Consider the following 18,459-nt stretch of genomic DNA (forward strand, 5'->3'; position numbering starts at 1 on the left):
AAGCTAGAAGGACAGCTGGGATCCAGATTGTTCCTTGGGGACAACAGAGGGACACAAGAGAGTAGTAAAAGTGAAAAAAAAATTAAATCCAGTGTAATTTTCCCAATAACACATGTTATCTTGAAAAAGGAAGACACCGTTCCATATCTTAAGAGGGTTTGCAAGAAGGGTCCTAATGGACATCACGTTTCTGTCTCCTTAATGTGGTCCCCATATTTGGGGATTTCTTGAGCCAAATATTATATTTTTATGAGCCTTCCCAAGTTAACAGGATGAGATCTGGAGCTTGTAGGTGGATAAATAAAATAAATTGTCTATGTACACAGGGATGTGTGTATGACATAGGATGGGAACAATATAGAGGTAGTTGAGTACCATGACTTGACTGTTATAAAAGTCTTCAATAGAAATGGTCTTTATTTCTAATGGTCTTTATTTATTGAAAATAAAAGTACAATGCACCATACTGCATCTGAATATATGAAATATTCTCCTGACATGTTCTCATTTGACAACAACAGGGTTGACCTTCTTTAAAACACTCTAACTTTGGAAAGTCTCTTGATTCCTTTGTGAATTAAGGTTCATGAAATGTTTGTATGGGGAAGCCTTTAGCATCATCATGCCAGGGCTTCTCAAGCTAGATTCATGTTCAAATGACCAAGATACTTTTTAAATAATATCACAGAGTACTTGCTTAGCCCTGTGTGGCAATAGGTTCAATTCTAGCAACACTACAAGCAACAAGAACGAGAAGATACTGATCTGTTACCTGAAGGACCAGGCAGGTATCTGGGGACTGGAGAAATAGCTCAATGGTTAAGACTGCTTACTGAGTTTGGTTCCTAGCTCCCACATTAGGCAGCTCATAGCTGTAACTCCAGCTCCAGGGAAATCTGCCTGATACCCAAACTCATACACACATATCCACACAGAGACATATATACATACATATAATTTAAAATAATAAATCTTTAAAAAAAAAAAAAAAAGGACCAGACACATTTTTTGAATTCCCCATCAGTGACTTAATGTGATCAAATCATTTCATTTTGGGGCCCAGTGCAAAGCAAAGAGAGAAACAGCCCCTCTCATAGGGGTGGTAGTGAGATGATGACTTTAATTAAGAGTAGAGACTGGACCACTCGTTAGCCCAGAGAAAAACTCTCCTGGGACCTTTGGCAGGTCAGCCTTTCTGTCTCTCAGTTCTCGCCTTTGTTAAATGGGGAAACGGTGTGCCTTCCTGGAAGGGTTGTTCTAAGATTCTTTACACAGGTAATGCTTGGCATGTAAGAGCTCAGGTGCTGCCTGCTCTTGGCATAGTCACTCAGCAGCACTTATTAACCCAGATGGTGGTGGCGGTGGTGCACGCCTTTAATCCCAGCACTCAGGAGGCAGAAGCAGGTAGATCTTTTTGAGTTCGAGGCCAGCCTGGTCTACAGAGCTAGTTAGTTCCAGGACAGCTAGGGCTGTTACATAGTGAAACCCTCCGAGGGAAGGAGCTTGCTGTGTGGGCCTGGTAGCCTGTGCTCTACCAAGTCCCAGAACTCTATAAAGGTGGAAGGGAAGAAGTGATTCCACAGCTGTCCCTGAGCCGAGTGCTGCACACATTATATGCATGGCACAATGAATAAATAAATACCAGGCAGTACATGCTGTGGTATATGAGTTAAGACACAGTTCTTGCCCCTCAAGCCCATTGTCAGGAGTGGAGTCAAATGTGTAGGAAGGGCTGTGGAAATAATCTGCCAGAGGGAGTTAAGAAAAGCCTTTCAAGACATGAAAGGCTGAGAGCTGAGTGTGGAAATACAGTTAAACAGAAAAGTTATCCTGGGATGGTGGCAACAGTACTATAAGAGAGGTAACACGGATTTTCTAGAAGTGGGCCCAATGTTTTTGTTGTTTTGTTTTAAACAACATTCTAGTCTTTCTAAATTCTGCCATTGCATACTTTTACCCTTCATTGCTAGGAGTTTGACAAAGATGAACTTGACCTGTCTGAATGGCTGTGATGTGTGAGATGCTGTAGCACCATAGAATAGAAATAAGTGCATTTCAGTCTGAACAAATCAGAAAGCTCATAGTTCCAGACTTTATTGAAACGCCCTATAGGCACAAACAGAAGATGAAGTCCTTGCCATGAAAAAAGTACAGAAAGTCAAGAGAATAGATGGAAAATTGAGGGAATAGGCTGTTGCAATCAAACGGCCCTGGGTAGAAAGGCATCCAGGGAATAGGGAGCCAAGCAGGAGGTTTCAAAGAAGCAGGGAAACAGAAAGAGCCAGACACTCAGCTCCACCCTGAAAGGGAAGCATGGGTCGGATGGAGAGCTCAAGGCAGATGGCTTCTGTGTTCCTAGTAAAGCACAACCTAAAGGACAGTATGGTGGCATCTGACATTCAACATATCATTCACTGTCTGAATTAACAGCCTATTGTGTAGCAAACACTGTGAATTCAGTTTGGAACTAGTCTATCCAAGGTCATACATTCAGGGTTTGGTGTCCTTATTGGAATTAACTAAGACTAACTGAAACACAAATCATCAAAAGAATGGCAATGCATGGGATCAACAGTAGTAACCAAACACATCTCGACCTCTTTTGATTTGTTTGTTCTGAGACAGGGTCTCACTATTTAGGCTGGCCTCAACCTCCTGATGATCCTCCTGCCTCAAGGACTAAGGTGGGATAGAAACACCTAGTATAAATAATGTCTTGACTTATGTACTTAATGTTATCCAGAAGGCTAAATACAGATCACCTCCCTTATCCAGGGGTCTGCCAAATAGCGGAACGACATTCTGGGGTCCAAAGAAAGGCGTCCTGAACTCTCCTTATTTCAACAAGTAAAATATCTTTGCTGGGATCCAAGCTGAGCTCTATTGAGAGCTTGCTCTGTTCACCCGGGACTTTCTGTGTTCCAAAAGCGCAGTGAGACTGACTTGAACATGGCAGAGGACTATCTCAATGTTCAAAGATTGGTTTGCCTCTTCCACTGTAGGCATAGTGCTTTGGGAAAATTCATAACCAACAACAACACAAAAACCCAATAAACGAAGTGATAAGGTCCTGCCCTGGCCTCGAAATGTCAGCTTCTGCAAATAAGTATTGTGACACTGTTCTTTCACTCTTCAGTGTCCCCAGTACATTATGTGGGTTTCAAAGTATAAAGAACTCGACCGTTATGTTCAGCTAAAGCGAGGGCAGATTTGGTTGGCGGCTGTGTTCCTTCCGTTTGTTCCTTTTGTTTCCATTTCTGTAGGTTACTTAACCACCCCCTCAGCATTTTGTTGCTTATCATGTATTTTGCCAGCTCAAGCAGAAATTTGTTTCTCAGTTGCTAATGTTTCTTTTTTAAAACCGCCTTCCCAAGCCCCTAGTCCTTCTAAGCAAGCTAATCACAAGACAGTTTACTAATAGGAAACCAAGAATAAGACAAGTCACACCCATCAACGCAGGATTCACTAACGTGCGTACTGGCATTCATGAGACACGCGGGCCAGGTGAAAAGCCAGAGCGCAGAGGGAGCCGCGTCCCGCCGTGGAATGCAGCCGCTGTACTTCGGCTCACCACGTGGCATCATCTCCTTGGGCGACTGTCACCGCGAACTCCGGTCCCCAAGAGGCCGAAACTGACTTGGCGGCTTCAAAGTTCAAAGGGGAACAGAGCGCTCGAACGCCTTCGCCGCACCGGGGCTGCGGGTGGATGCTCTCATCACACTCGTGCGCGGCGGCGACCTCGTGCGAGCGGCGGCGCCGGTGACTGGGACCCGCGGGCTGGGACACCGAGCTCTGCGGGCCGCTCGGACCGCGTCCGTCGGGGCGCCTGCGACGCCGCACCTGCCCACGAGGGGGCGCGCCGAGCCCCGGTGGCTGCGGGCCAGCGCTCGCCGTCCCCGCCCCCCGCCCGCGCAGGCCGCCGCTCACCTGTCTGGGCCACGGGCGCGGGAGGCGGGGGCCCGGCGGGAGCGGAGAGGGCGGAGCGGCTCTCGGGGCGCGTCATCGGAGCACCATGGCGGAGCAGGGAGCTGGCGGCGACGGCCACAGGGGCGGCGATGGCGCTGCGCAGAGCCACCCAGGTGACGGCGCGGCCGAGATGGGAGGGGGCCGCGGGGGTCGTGGGAGCGGGGCGGGGGCCTGATCCCCCGGAGCCAGCGACCCTCAGAGGCCGCGCGACCGGCCACCGCCGAGCGCCCGCGGGGCCACAACAGGTGGAAGCAGGCCGGGGCGCGCGGGGAGCCGGGGCGCGCGGGGAGCCGGGAGCGCGCGGGGGCGGGGGCGCGCGCGGAGTCGGGGGCGCAGGGCCGGGGCGCGGGGAGACGTGGGAACCCGAGGCTCCGAGCGGGCGAGCGGCGGGGGCGCGCGGCCGGGTGCGGGGCCCGGGTGAGCGCGGCCCGGAGCCAAGGGAACCGGCCAGCCCGCGGGGGAGCGGCCGACCGGCTCCCGAGCTCGCCGATCGCACCGAGGGAGCCCCGGGTCGAGCGCGGTCTCGGGGTTTCTGCTCGCCCTGTGGCGCCAATAGCCAGAGCAGTAGCGTTGGCTCTGCCGCCCGGGTTGGCCCCCGGGCCTCGGTGTTGACGATCTGCCTCCGCCACCACCACACGAACACGCAGGGACATGGCTCACACCCTCGGAATGTCTTCCCACTCGCGCACGTCTCACCATAAAGTGAAGCCAACTTTTTTATTGCCCCTCCTCGTGATTTTGTTTTTCGTCTTCCGGGACTGTATTGCAAATCATACCCTCCCTCCTGGCCCCCCTGTTCTATTCCTGGCCAGTAAGCTGTTCCTTATACCTTCCTACACTTGGGATGGGGGCGGAAGGCGCTTTGTTATTTTCAAGAAGTGTTATGTTGCAGACCCCGCAGTTGCAAGCTGTTACTGCTTCTACACACCCACAACCAGAAGCAATTGTTTTCTAAATGCAAAAATCGCTCCACCTCCCACCACACCAGTTTAGAGGGCATGCTCATTTTTAATATGCAAGGCTCATGGAGCTTAGCAGTATTTTCCAAACACAGATCTGCGATTGTACCTAAACTAATGATTTACAACTAAGTTTAAGACTGACAGGGTGTCCTCAATTTATTTCCAAGTCAAGCTACATCCTATAGGGTGGTTGTCTTTTGTCTTACTGTGTTTGAAAGATCTATGATCGTTATTTTTGTTTGGGTGGAGGAAAGATGCCTGAGTAATTGTTTGCGGAACTTGATGAGCTGGAAACTGTCCAGGCTCCCCAATTGAGGGGATGCTTGGTTGTGAATAAGGCTTGGATAAATAACAGCTTCTGGGAAAAAAAGAAAAAAAAAGTTGTTATAGTAATTTAAAAGGCATCAGTTTGTCCTTGAACACTTTGTAGATCTGCATGGGAACTTGTTGAGACAGAAACGAACTTGCATCTCAAGTATATTCAATGCCTGATCACATTAAGGAATGAACTGACCCTGTGTCTTAACAGTTCGTATGCAAGTCAGTCATGTGTCATTGAAATATCTTCTTTTTAAAAATTATGTTTACTTCATTTGTGTGTGTGGGGGTGCGTGCATGCCACAGCATGTATGCATGCATGTGGGAGATCAGAAGGTAACTTGTAGGAGTTTCTCTCCTTCCATTATGTGGGTTTTGGGAATCAAATTTGGGTACCAATGGGTTTTTGGGGTTTTTTTTTTTTTGGTTTGGTTGGTTTTTTGGGTTTTTTCTTTTCTTTTCTTTTTTCTTTCTTTTTTCTTTTTCTTTTTCTTTTTCTTTCTTTTTTTTTTTTTTTTTTTTTTTTTTTGCCTATTTTCTCCACATCTTTGCCTAGAAATTAAATTTCCTGTAAACATGCTTTGTATATCATCAACATAGGTATGTGTGTTTATAGTCTTATATTTCTGGCCCTATATTTTCCCCCATTTTCTATTTCTACTTCTGCACATCTTGTGCAGAACAACTTGAGGGAGTCAATTCTCTCCACCATGTGGGTCCCAGCGATCAAATTGAGATCAAATACACATTTAGACACTCCATTATTTTTAAAACGTAGGTTCATATAGGATCTTACTTATTGAAAGAGAGGGTTATCTAGACCGGTCTCTTCTTACCACAAAGAAGTAAAAGTTACTGCCCCGACATGCCACATTTCTTTCTCTCCTCTCTGCCTTTGGCTTTTGTTTGTTGGAGACTGGGTCTTGCCATGTATCCCTGGCGTGTCCTCCTGTTTTTCCACCTCACCCTCCCAAGTCCTAGATTTCCTAGGTGCCATCTTTCTCAACTATGAATGGCAGCACATTTCTCAGAGCATTCCTTTCGTTTGCTTTTTAGTTATAATTATTCTGAGGTAGACTCCAACCTTAAGTGGTTTTTAAACTTTCTGTCCCTGTGCAAAGGCTGTAATTGGAGGGCTCTTCGGCGTAAAATCTCGGGTTATTACAAAGACAATGGAGGTGATATGTCCAAGATTATAGGCCTATGTATTCGAATGTGTGGCTCAGCAGGATTGAACGGTGGTGGCATGGTGCCTAGTTAAAGGATACTTTATAAATGCAACCTTCAGAAACACTTCTGTGGGTATATGTTTACCTTTTGCTAGAGAGTTGTGATGATATTCTTTTTAAAAAATTGATTTTTCTTGAGGATGAACAGTTCTCTCAGTATACTATAACATTTTTCTTGCACATAGTCAAAGGGAAAGCAAGAGCTAAAAGATGCAATTACCTTGGAAACAAATTTGTATTTCACCACTAGAGGATGTCAAGTTCCTTTTTTCAGAATATTATTTTGAGCAGTCATATTCACAATCACATCACAAAACTATTTGAGCTCAAATTCTGTGTATTGAATTGTATGCTGATGTTTAATGAGCCATGAAAAGCAACTGCACAGACTAAATTCCCCCATTTGCCAATCTCCTTTTAAAAAATACTGCAGAGTTCAAGTGTAATGCTGCTTATGATTAACCCATGATGCCCAAACAGTGATACGAAAAGGAATAAATTAATGCCTATAATTGGTGGATTCTGTTGCCACTCTTTGGAAGAAATTATTCAGAACCTAGAATTGGGTTTTTATTTCTCTTTTAGCAGGCCTCTGGTGGGAGGACTTAGACATTTTTACTTTGGTCATGTCTCTTCTGTGAATTTTCCAAAATAAGGAGTGATTTTTGTGGTCTTGCTTAGCTTGCAGGGCCTGGATTAAATGTCTGCAAATAAACATAGAAAGCAGATGCTCAGGCAGTTCTGTGGTGTAATCCCTCCCTATTGAAAGTCAGATCCTAAAAACTAGAAGTCCTTCATTCACTGGCAAGCTTTGCAATGCACAAGTCATTGGTTCTCAACCTTATTAATGCTTCAGCCTTTTAATTCAGTTCATGTTGTGGTGACTGCCTCCCCACCATAAAAGTATTGCTGCTGCTACTTTATTACTGTAATTTGGCTATGTTAAGATAATGTAAATATCTGATATTTCTGATGGTCTTAGGCAATCCCATGAAAAGGTCATTTGACCCCCAAAGGGGTCATGACCCACAGGTTAAGAGCAGCTGTAGTAAGTAAGGGGAAGTATTAACAAGAGGCAGTCATGTCCCTGTCACTACTTAGGCATGTGTGTGAAACAGTAATTTACATTGGCATGGTTCTGACATACTTGTGTCATGATACCTGAAAACAAATTATTGAAAGAGCTTAAAAGAATATATTAAGTTTGATTATGTTTTTACAAGAACTAAAAATATCAAGGCTTGGAATAATTTGACCAAGAATGTGTATTTTCTATAGATTATTAAAATTATTGAGGTTGGAAGGTCCTTAAATTCAGTAAGGATATCCACAGGCAAGTATGTATGGGTTCTGAGGGTTCCGTGGGTGGAGGAAGGGCCTCATTTGACTATGGTCATCCAGAGCACTTACTGCAGGTAGCGCCCTATCTTCAGATGATGTGTCGACCGAGAGAGGAAGATGGAAAATAAAGATACTAGTGTGGACAAGAGCAAAGGTTAAGTCATCTTGACAAGACAAATGTGAGAGGCTCAAAGTAAGTGTCTGGGAAAATCAATTCCCAATGATGGTGCATTGAGGCCAGATCATGGATGGGCCAAAGGTGAAGCCAAGAGGTTAGCACCGTATTGTGTGGGCAGGGAGTAGTGTGTCATGATTAAAGCTTTGTTAATCAGATAGTTTTCTGTGCCAATTAATGACTTTTGACTCTTGATTGCCATGCTGCCTGCTGTGCCTTTGTTGTTGTTTTGTTTTGTTTTGTTTTGTGTTTTCAAGATAGGCTCTCTCTGTGTAGCCTTGGCTGTCCTGGAACTCCCCTCTCTAATTCTGAAGACAGGATAGCTCAGTAGACCTTTCCATAAAGGTTGCCAGAGAAAATCAGTACATTGAAAATCCTTCAATAAGTGGAAGAACTTTTTAAAATTTGCTTTTAATTTTTCATGTCACGGTTTTATTTAAGAATATTCTTAACCCAGCTGGATGATTTAGTCACTATCAACAGGACACAGAATTCTGTCACCCTTAAACTCCTCAGGCTCACTTCCCACCCGCTGATCTGTTTGGGGTCTTTTGTGTTGACCTTTTCCAGAGTCTTAAAAGTAGGAACGTACAGCTGGGTGTGGTAGCATACATGCCTTTAATCCCAGCCCTCGGGAGGCAGAGGCAGGTTGATCTTTTTAACAGCCTGATCTTCAAAGTGAGTTCCAAGGCAGCCAAGGCCACAGAGAAACCTTGTCTGGAAAAACCAAGCGGGGAGAATAGGTGGAAAGAAACAATGTAACTCTTGGCAGCGTTTTCACCCGGCTTGGCCTAATGTAGATGAGATTTGAAGACACTGTGATGCACACCGGGTTCCCTGTCTCCACACTGATCGGTTAGAGTCACTGAGTACTCCCCGTGTGTCCACTGAAGGACATTGGGTTACTCCTAAATTGTTGCAGGAGAAACATTGTTGTTGCAAATATGTGTATGCTGGCTTTTGTGCTTCTGGTTTTCATTAAAGGCAAATACATTATTGTCTCCAGTGCAATTATGTGAGACATTGTCACACTTCCTGGGTGACCATACTGCTTTCTCTTTCTGTGAGCATCATAAATGAAATGATTTTTCTGTATCCTTGTCCGCCCTTGTATATTTTGTTGATTTGATGGTTTTCATTTTAGCCATTCCACCAAGTTTTTTGAGTAAATTGTAATCACCTCAAAGTGAAATATTTGTACTTTTGATGCTAACAGTTTCTCCAGTGAGGTCATGTTGAGCCCCAAACCCAAGTATAATGTGAATTTGTTTGATGGGTCCATCCTGTTTTGTGCTTCTGGGGATTGAACTCAGGGCCAGAGTTCTCGTCCGGCATGGAACACCAGCTACATTCCCAGCCCTAGAGTCTTCGTGTGGCTCTCATCTTGGCTCCATGTCCTTTCTCTTTATGCCTGTAGACTTTCTTACTTCCTCTGCAGCGACCCTCTGAGATTATGAGCTAACGCACTTTGACACAACCGGTCCCACATCAGTTCATGTCTCTCTTCCTCTCTCTATTCTCATCCCTGGACATTGGAAGGAGCTTCTATGTTAGAAAATTGTAAATGGCCTGGTGTGGTGATGCTGGCCTTTAACCCTCTTCATGAATCTACATACCTGGCCAACCAGGGCTATATAATGAGAGCCTGTCTTTAGAAAAAGAAAGCAAGCTGGAAATACTGGTTATACACCTTGTCTTGTGATATATTCCTATTTGTTGTGATGCACTGTGTTATAAGGTTGAATACTTGGTACTAATTTTCCGTTTATGCAGTATACACAGTGCCCTGTGATCTGTCACTGGATACTTTATCCCTATCAGGGACCAGGTCTGTGTGCTTGTGGTATTGAGGTTTGTTCTTCTCCAGTTTCTATCTTCTTAGTTATTCTTATAATGCATTGCAGTTGTTTGCAATGTAAATTAAATGACATTTGGCTTTTCTCCGGTTTGTTAAGTATTATTCTTCTTAATGTATTTTTAAATTTGAGAATTAGCCAGTTAAAGAGTTTGATTTTCTTTTATTAAGTGCTATTTTGATTTTTACTTTTTCATAATTTTTTGGGCATGTGTGTTTGTGTGTGTGAGAGAGAGAGACAGAGACAGGTATTTATAAGTGTGGTGTGTGCAGATGTGTAAGGTGTGTCCACCTGTGCACGTGACTGGAGGCCAGGGGGCATGGCTGCATTGCTTTATCACTCTGTACCTTATTTCTCTGAGACAGGATCTCATTGATTGTGGAGCTGAGCTGATTGCCATCAAGCTGCCCCTCAATCCTTTTATCTCTGTCCCCAACAGTCCTGGAATTAGAAGGGCACACATCCACAGCTGCTTTGCACCCAGCTCTATACATGGATACTTGGAATTTAACTCAGGTCCTCATGCTTGTCCCTAAGCCCTCTTATTCACTGAGCCATCTCTCCAGCCCTTTTCCTTCTGTAGGGCCAGGGATGAAACCCGGGCCCTTTTGCATGTCAGGCAAATGCTCTACCACCAAGCTGCACCCCAAGCTTTGAATGTTAATTTGCAGAGAAGTGTGTTTTGGACAATATGAAAACAAGCACATTAGAAAAGTAAACAAAAAATAAATAAGATTTAATTACATTCCATAATTCCATTTCTTTGACACTGCTACAGAGCTGGTTATGAGATCCATGTTTATTGCCATGATATTCAGAATATCTAGGAAATGGAACTGGCCTAGATGTCCATCAGTAGATAATGAATAAATGTGGTCTAGCTGGGCATGGTGGCACACGCTTTAATCCCAGGATTCTGGAGACAGAGGCAGTCTGATCTCTGTGAGTTTGAGTCCAACCTGTTCTAAACAGTAAATTCCAGGACAGCCAGGGCTACACTGAGAAACCCTGTCTCAAACCAAAAAAGGAGGAGGAGGAAAAGAAAAGAAAAAGAAATGTGGTTCAGTATACACAATGGTTTTTTTTTTTCAGCCATAAAGAAAAATCACATCATAACATATGCAGGGAAATGGATGGAACTAGAGAATATTGTTAAACAAAATAAACCAGACTCGGACAAATGTAAAGTTTTCTCTCATACATTGAATTTAGATTTAAGAATGTGTGTGATGGAAAAGGAAGCAGGGCTTAGATGTACCACCACACACACACACACACACACACACACACACACACACACACACCCATAGTCCTAGTACTTAGAAGATGAAAGCAAAAGGATTAGAAGTTGAAGCCCAGCCCTGGCTACATAGTGAGAGGCCAGCCCTGGCTACATGAGATCCTACTTCAACAAAACTGGTTGCATCGGAGACCATGAGTAAATAGAAGTAATCAAGGGTGTGGGGGCTAATGGAATTCACGCAAGCAGAGTAGGGGGTTATTTAGGGGAAGGAAGGGAACCAGCAAAGTGGGGTGGGCAGGAATTAAGATGAATAAAGATGAATCGAGGAAGATGATAAAGACAGCATAACAACATATATGTATGGGAATGAAACCCATTCCTTTGTGTGCTAACGTAATCTTGCATGAGAAATTGCCCAGAAGGACGGGCGCAGCTAACCCGATAGTGCAGGTGGGCACAGCGACGGGAAAGACGGCAGGGTGGGAACTTGGGAGTGGTTTGCCATATGTGAACCGCAAGCATTGTTAGTAAAATCTGTGTTTCTAAGTTTATTACCATACGAGGGATCTTATAATTCTGTGGCTTTTTAAAAATTGCCACAAAAACCTCCCTTTTACAGTTGCCTTTTGGTAAATTGGCTTTCTGATAAGTAGAACCATCCTGTACTGTGCCATAACCTTCTGTATATAGAGCATGTGTCATTGATTCTGCATTGAATATAAAAAAAAGCCAGACTCTAGGGTAAGTCATATTTCAAGGTGAAATTCTAGGAAGAACCCCTCCCTCCAAATCATGCTGGGTGGTACTGAAACACATAATAATTCGCCTATAAATAAGATGGGTTCCTGCTTCAGGAAGCTTGGCTACTTCTCAAGATTTTAATCTAGATCTGTGGTTCTCAGGAGCTCCTGACCCAAGTCTTCAGTGTGGCACACACCACAGACAGGACCTGGTTAACAGCGTTCTGTCTTCCAGCTGGATTGGTTTCTATTTGAGGCCCAGTGACCCTCTTAACCACTGCCCTACTGGCTCGTCTGAATAAAGCTTACTCCTTGGGCAAATGGTCCTATTGTGAGGCAGTGACAGGGTCACATGCTGTAGCACCATTGGTTCAGGTCAGTCTTGGCAAAGAATTAAAAATCACTTGGGGCCCCAGAACTGTCATGGTGCCCAGACAGTTATCAGGGAATCTTGCAGGTGGGAACCAGGTGGCTCCTGTGTGCAGACCAGGCTGAGAACTGCTGTCAGCCCGCTCCCTGCCTGGGTAGGTTTAATTGGAGGTGTCCGGTGGACCTGGCATACAATAACCCCATGGGTTCTCCCTCTCTCCCTCCCTCCCGCCCTCCCACCTTCCTTCTCTCCCTCCCTCCCTCTTTCCCTCTCTCTCCCTCCCTCCCTCTCTCCCTCTCTCTCCCTTTCTCCCTCTCTCCCTCTCTCTCTTCCCATTCTCCATTCCCTTAAATCTTAACAGCTGCTATCCTTAAGTTTGTAGACTTTTGTTCATGTCTTCCCAAAACTTTTTGAAGGAAATATAGTCGCAAAAATAGATGTGAGTACCTTTGTGTGGGCACGTATTGGGTGGCACCTTTGTGTACTTTATATATAATAGGCAAAATGTTACACAATGGGCTTTGTTTTTTTTTTTTGTTTGTTTGTTTGTTTATTTGGTTTTTTTTTGTTTTTGTTTTTGTTTTCTACATCCTTTAGTTTTCACTCTCATTTTCCTTCTCCCCTCATAAAAGGGAAAGGTTAATTTGGAATAAGTAGATGGTATTTTGTCAAAATGTGTACACGCTTCCCGGAGAGGCTGCTGGTGGCCCTGTGGCCTCTAATCTCCTTGGTTCTTCTGTCCTCTATAAATAGTTAACAGGGCATCACCTCCTCCATCTGTTCCCTTTGGTCCTCCTGTGAGACTGGATGCTGATGGCTTTAGGCAAATATCCCCTCCCCCTCCCACCCATCAGGTGCTGTGGTACCCAAGGCTCAGTGGGTGCTTGCTCTTTTCACTGAAAGCTTTTTTCTCTGCAGGATTCTTCACACTCCAGATATCACCTCCAATTAGTATCTGACACTATGACACTTTTAAGTGCTGAAATGTCTAGAGGGCTCCTGTATTGCATTTATGTCTGTTTCTGAGGATTTGCAAGGCCATTTGTTGGGATCTGAAATGAGGACCAACCCTTGGCATCCCTATTCCATTCCTCCTGCCAGCTTAACCTTGTGTGCATTATCATATGATCCAAAATAAAAAGAACTGACCCCACAAAAAGAGAGTGTCTTTGATTTCTGTTTAAGATTATACTGAAAATGATTTAATGTGACAAGGGATCTTGCGAGGATGAAGCAAGGCCTTGCACTTAAAACTAAGACTGTTAATACTAATTAGTTTTTGGTGCAAGAATGCTGGAGCCTGCACCCCTTAGTGCATGTGGGATCTTTGCAAGTCGCCTAAGCAGCCACTCTCTTCCTTAATGTCTTCCTTTTAAACTGAAAACGGTAATACTACTTACTCTTTCAGGAAAGAAATGAGTAGATACATAGGATACTCCCTGACACAGTGGGGTATGAAGTATTTAGTATAAAGGACTGATATCACCACGCAAAGATGGGCATACCCTGACATGCTGACTGTCTCCCTTAAGCAAGGGCCTCCTTGAATCAATGAGCTCACCATAGTGAGGGCATTAGAATGCAGTGCTGACTCAGAACCAATTGTAACATGTGATCTCACTGTCCCAAGTAAGGCCAGGTATAAACTGTGTCTCAAAGCAGCTTTTCGCCTGTTGGGTCATTGAATTAGGAGCCAAATTATCAGTACCTGTGGGCTCATTTCCATTTTGCTTTTATACAAAGTGATTTTGTTGTTTTCAGTTTTTTATTAAAATATTATTGCTGCAGAAATTAATTTGATTTAATTCAGGGAGATAGACTTCCATTCCTTTTGAACCATGAGGAGGGGCTTCCCAGACCCCACTGAGTTAAAGTGCCCCTCCCCACAGTCAATGCACTCTCTATAAGGAAACCAGGGAGGCCATGGAGCTTTCAGAAGAAGCAGGAGGCAGTTTGGCTTCTTCAGACAAAGTACCTATGCGAACCGGAAGACAACAGTGATTTCATTTCATTTCTTTTTTTTTTTTTTTTTTTTAAGATTTATTTATTGTGTTTACAATGCTCTGCTTACATGTCTGCTTCAACACCAGAAAAGGGCACCAGACCCGATTACAGATGGCTGTGAGCCACCATGTGGTTGCTGGGAATTGAACTCAGGACCTTTGGAAGAGTAACCAGTGCTCTTAACCTCTGAGCCATCTCTCCAGCCCGTGATTTCATTTCTTAACGTCACTCATTTTAGAAGAAACTGCCTTAAGTTGTAAAAACCTATCCTGATTGTAGTGGGATGCGTTTCTCCCTTAGGAAATGTTATGTGCAAGCCAGGCTCAGTTGTAATTTAGATTTTGTATCTTATTAAAAATAAATCAATAACTTAGCAAAGTTAAAAACGTGCCGCTTCCTCAAATGAGTTCTGATTTCAGTTCTCTAACTAGTTCCTTCAGGGTCTGTGTACAGTAGCCACTGTGGTGATGGACAAGCAAATGTGCTTCATGATACTTCTGAAGGATTAAAATGTAACCTTCAGTAACAGTATGTTACATATAGGAAATGGTAGTTTATTGTGCACCAATATACTCAGCATTAAGAATAAAGGCAGATTTTTTTTTATAACTGTGACTTTATATTTTCAAGCCCCCTTGTAAAGATACATTCTATATGTCCAATGCTTTGTGTAAATCACAGACACCAGTAAAAAGTAAACTGCAAGTAGAAAAGATAGCTCTACCATTGGAAGAAAGTATTCAAATATATTGAGAAGCAGGAAATGGAGCTGGTTAGTCCAGATCTGTAAGAGTCAAATGACTTTAGATAGCAAAACCTTGTAACCACATGATCTGGTGAAGCCTCCAAGGACAGAGCCTTGCTTTAGCATTTCATATCAACCCTCTGTGGACCTAACACCCAAATCAAGATTCTATTTCAACTTACTGCCCAAGTTGTGCAACTCCAAGGTATACCCTGCTCACTAACGAGAGCATAGAAGGTAGGAATATGGTCCCACCCATCAAACAACTGGTACAGCACAAAATCCAAACCTTTTATGTAATTAAAGCCACAAAGAGTCATGAAGGTGTCACAGGATGCATAATCAGACATAGAGAAAGTAAGTCTTCAGAACAATTTGGAAGAGAGAATGGGTGTGTGAAATGTCAGAAGAAAGGGCAAAGGGTTGTTCTAACTGCTGCAAATTGTTCAGAATGGAACTTGGAGTGTGGAGTTCAGACAGCTATGAATTGAGTACTTCAAACCCCTATAAAAGTGCTTTACTAAGCATTCAGGCCTACTGGTAGAGCTCAGAGATAATCCTCTTACTTAGCATGTACAGGCCCTGTATTTGATCCCAGCAAGCAATCAAACAGTATACAACTGCTTTTTAAAACACCTTAGTGGGCTAGCTCAGTGGTAAAGAGCAGAGAATTTAGTTCCCAGCACCCACATGGTGGCTCACAACTGCCTGTAACTCCAGTTCCAGGGTGTCTGATGCCTCTTCTGACTTCTGGAGTTTCCAGCACACATAGCACACATGTGGTGCACATACATACATGCAGGCAAAACATCCATGCACAAAGAATAGAAATAAGTCTTAAAAACCTTGGGGTCCATGTCTGTGTCTCTGTATATGTCCATTCATGCGTGTACCTGCCATGGCATGTGGCCTGAGGACAATCTACCATATTTGAGTCAGGCTTTTGTGTATTTCCTTCTGCATATACAAGCTTCCAGTGATATTCCTGTCCCATCTCCCTTTAGATGTGCTGGCCTTGCAGGCATGCATTACCATGGCTACCTTTACATGGATTCTGGAGTTCAGACTCAGGCCCTCACACTTTCTGACAGATGCTTTACCTGCCAAGCCATCGCCTTAGCACCCTCAAATCACTTTCTCACTTCCTGTTTAAGATGTACCTGTCTGGAACTATATTCTTGAACAGGTTTCAGTATCCAATATATTCAGTATTGCAATATTTTATGATCAACACCTTTGGGTGTGCAAACACCTCTCCTTTTGTTTATAAGCAAGACCTTTTCCATTGACCTTTCTCTGGGCGCTAAAGGACTAGGAACACTCTTGTCTCAAGGGTGTGGCAGTGGGGACAGGAACAACATTTCCTCTGGACCTGCATAGAGACTGGTGTCAGGTCATTAGGAGAAAAGAGAGTTTGATTCCCTCAGCTCCAACAGTGCATGTGTCTGGAACAGTTTTTAAAACACATCAAAGATTTAGTGACTTAACAGAGTGTAGCCATTTTGCCTCAGTGATAAAAAGTATAATAGTACAATTACGGTGTTTTAGGAAGTTTGCCATGGACCTAGTTGGTGGATGCAGTAAGTGAAGGGAATAAAGTAGGCACCCAGTAGGTACTTATCAACCTACCCATCTTTCTGGGGAGTTTTTTTTCTTCCCATGTAAGCCCCCTAAAACCTTGATGGCTTTAGCTCAAACCAAAGAGAAAGAGTGTTTATTAAAACCAAACAACAAATATACTGGTTTGGTAATATCCAGTTCGTGGGGATTAAGTAAATGCTTTATATCTTTACTAAGAACAGTTATTGCATTGAGAATCTTTTTGCTTTACATTTGTAAATTTTCAAAAGCATCTAAGCTTTCAATTGAATCCTACATATGTTTGTATCCTATCTTACTATTTAAGGCATCGATGTCCCCGTTCACTGCTAACAATTGCACCTGTTGACAATTCTCACTGTTGCTTTGAGTAATTGAAAATGGCCCAAGCTCCAGCTTTACCCTGCCAGGGTTATATCATTCAGGCTTTCTGCTAGGTCCTACTTCTTCTAGGCCACATTAGAACAACATTGGAGAACAGTGTGTGTCAGAATTGATTCTAGTTGCCAAACTACTATGTGTTTACAGTTTAATATTCAGACCTTCATAAACTGTTTTGCTTTTGCTTCTCATCTTTGAGGTGGGGTCTCACTGCAGCCCAGGCTGCTTCCAGACTCATAAACTAAATTGTCTTGGCCTCCCAAGTGCCAGCATTGCAGGAGCAAACTCCCTCCCTCCTCATCCTCAGCTACCCCTTTCATATACATTTTCCCTTCTAATGTGTAACATGCTATCTTCAACTTGACCTCCCAGTACCCTATCCACAAAATTACATTCTTGAGTTTGTAAGTGAGACAGTGGGTTTGCTTTATGATAATAGGTGTGTGTGTGTTTCCTATTCAATTTAATACTGAGAAAGCCGGAAGGCTTACCTCTCAAAATGACAGAAATGATTTATTTGCTAAAGCTTTTAAGCATAGCACTATTGGATTCTCAGTGGAAGATCATTTATAAAAACAAAAAGGGATTTGATAGGCCCAGTCTGAAGTATAATACTTACCGCAATTGTATGTCCATCATTTTAAGAGTATTACTATATTAGGAAATTATATGAGTAAATAGTATCCATTCTACTCAGTGAAGATTATGGCCATGACATGGAGGCCTTGGACATGTTGGCTGGAATGTGGGATATAATAGACCTTTGCAATCATCTGACTTTAAGTAGATATCCCTGGATGTTTGTAGGCATGCTCACTCTATTGTAAGGAAGAAACCCTGCACTACAAGTGGCAGTCTAGTCAGTTTCACTGTTGAGAAACATTACTTAAAACAGATCCTTGTAATATATGCACTTGCATGGCATGTATTCTAGTAAGAAGTTTTTTCTCTTTTGGGGGCCCACTACCTAGCCCCCAAATAAATCTCACACGGAGTCTCATTATTATGTATGAGTGCCCAGCCTTAGCTTGGCTTATTTCTTGCCAGCTTTATTTATACTCTCTGCCCTCCAGCCCTGCCTGTCCTTGCTCCTGCCTTGCTATTGGCCGTTCAGCTCTTTATTAGACCACCAGGTGTTTCAAACAGGCACAGTAACACAGCTTCACACAGTTAAATGCAGTATAAACAAAAGTCACACACCTTAAAATAACATTCCCCAACAATGTATTGAACCAAAGATACTTGGGTTTCCGTTTGTCTGGACTGATACACTGCCCCCCCATCAAGTTTTCTCCCAAGATTTGTGCAAATCATTTAAATTATTTCTTAAGTGATATATTTTGAAAATACATTCTATCTGATTTGTGAGGTTAAGGAATGAATGTCAAGCCTTCTTTTTCTGGGTCTCCTTACATTCCTAGCCTTTAAGGCTGTCCTAGAAGAAAACATCTTCTCTGTCGCTGGCGTTGATATTAGGGAGTGTTGAGGAGAAAGCTTGGGAAGAGGTGATAAAGCAACAAGGGTTGGGAT

Source organism: Phodopus roborovskii, unplaced genomic scaffold (assembly GCF_943737965.1).
Source record: "Phodopus roborovskii unplaced genomic scaffold, PHOROB, whole genome shotgun sequence".
NCBI lineage: Eukaryota > Metazoa > Chordata > Mammalia > Rodentia > Cricetidae > Phodopus > Phodopus roborovskii.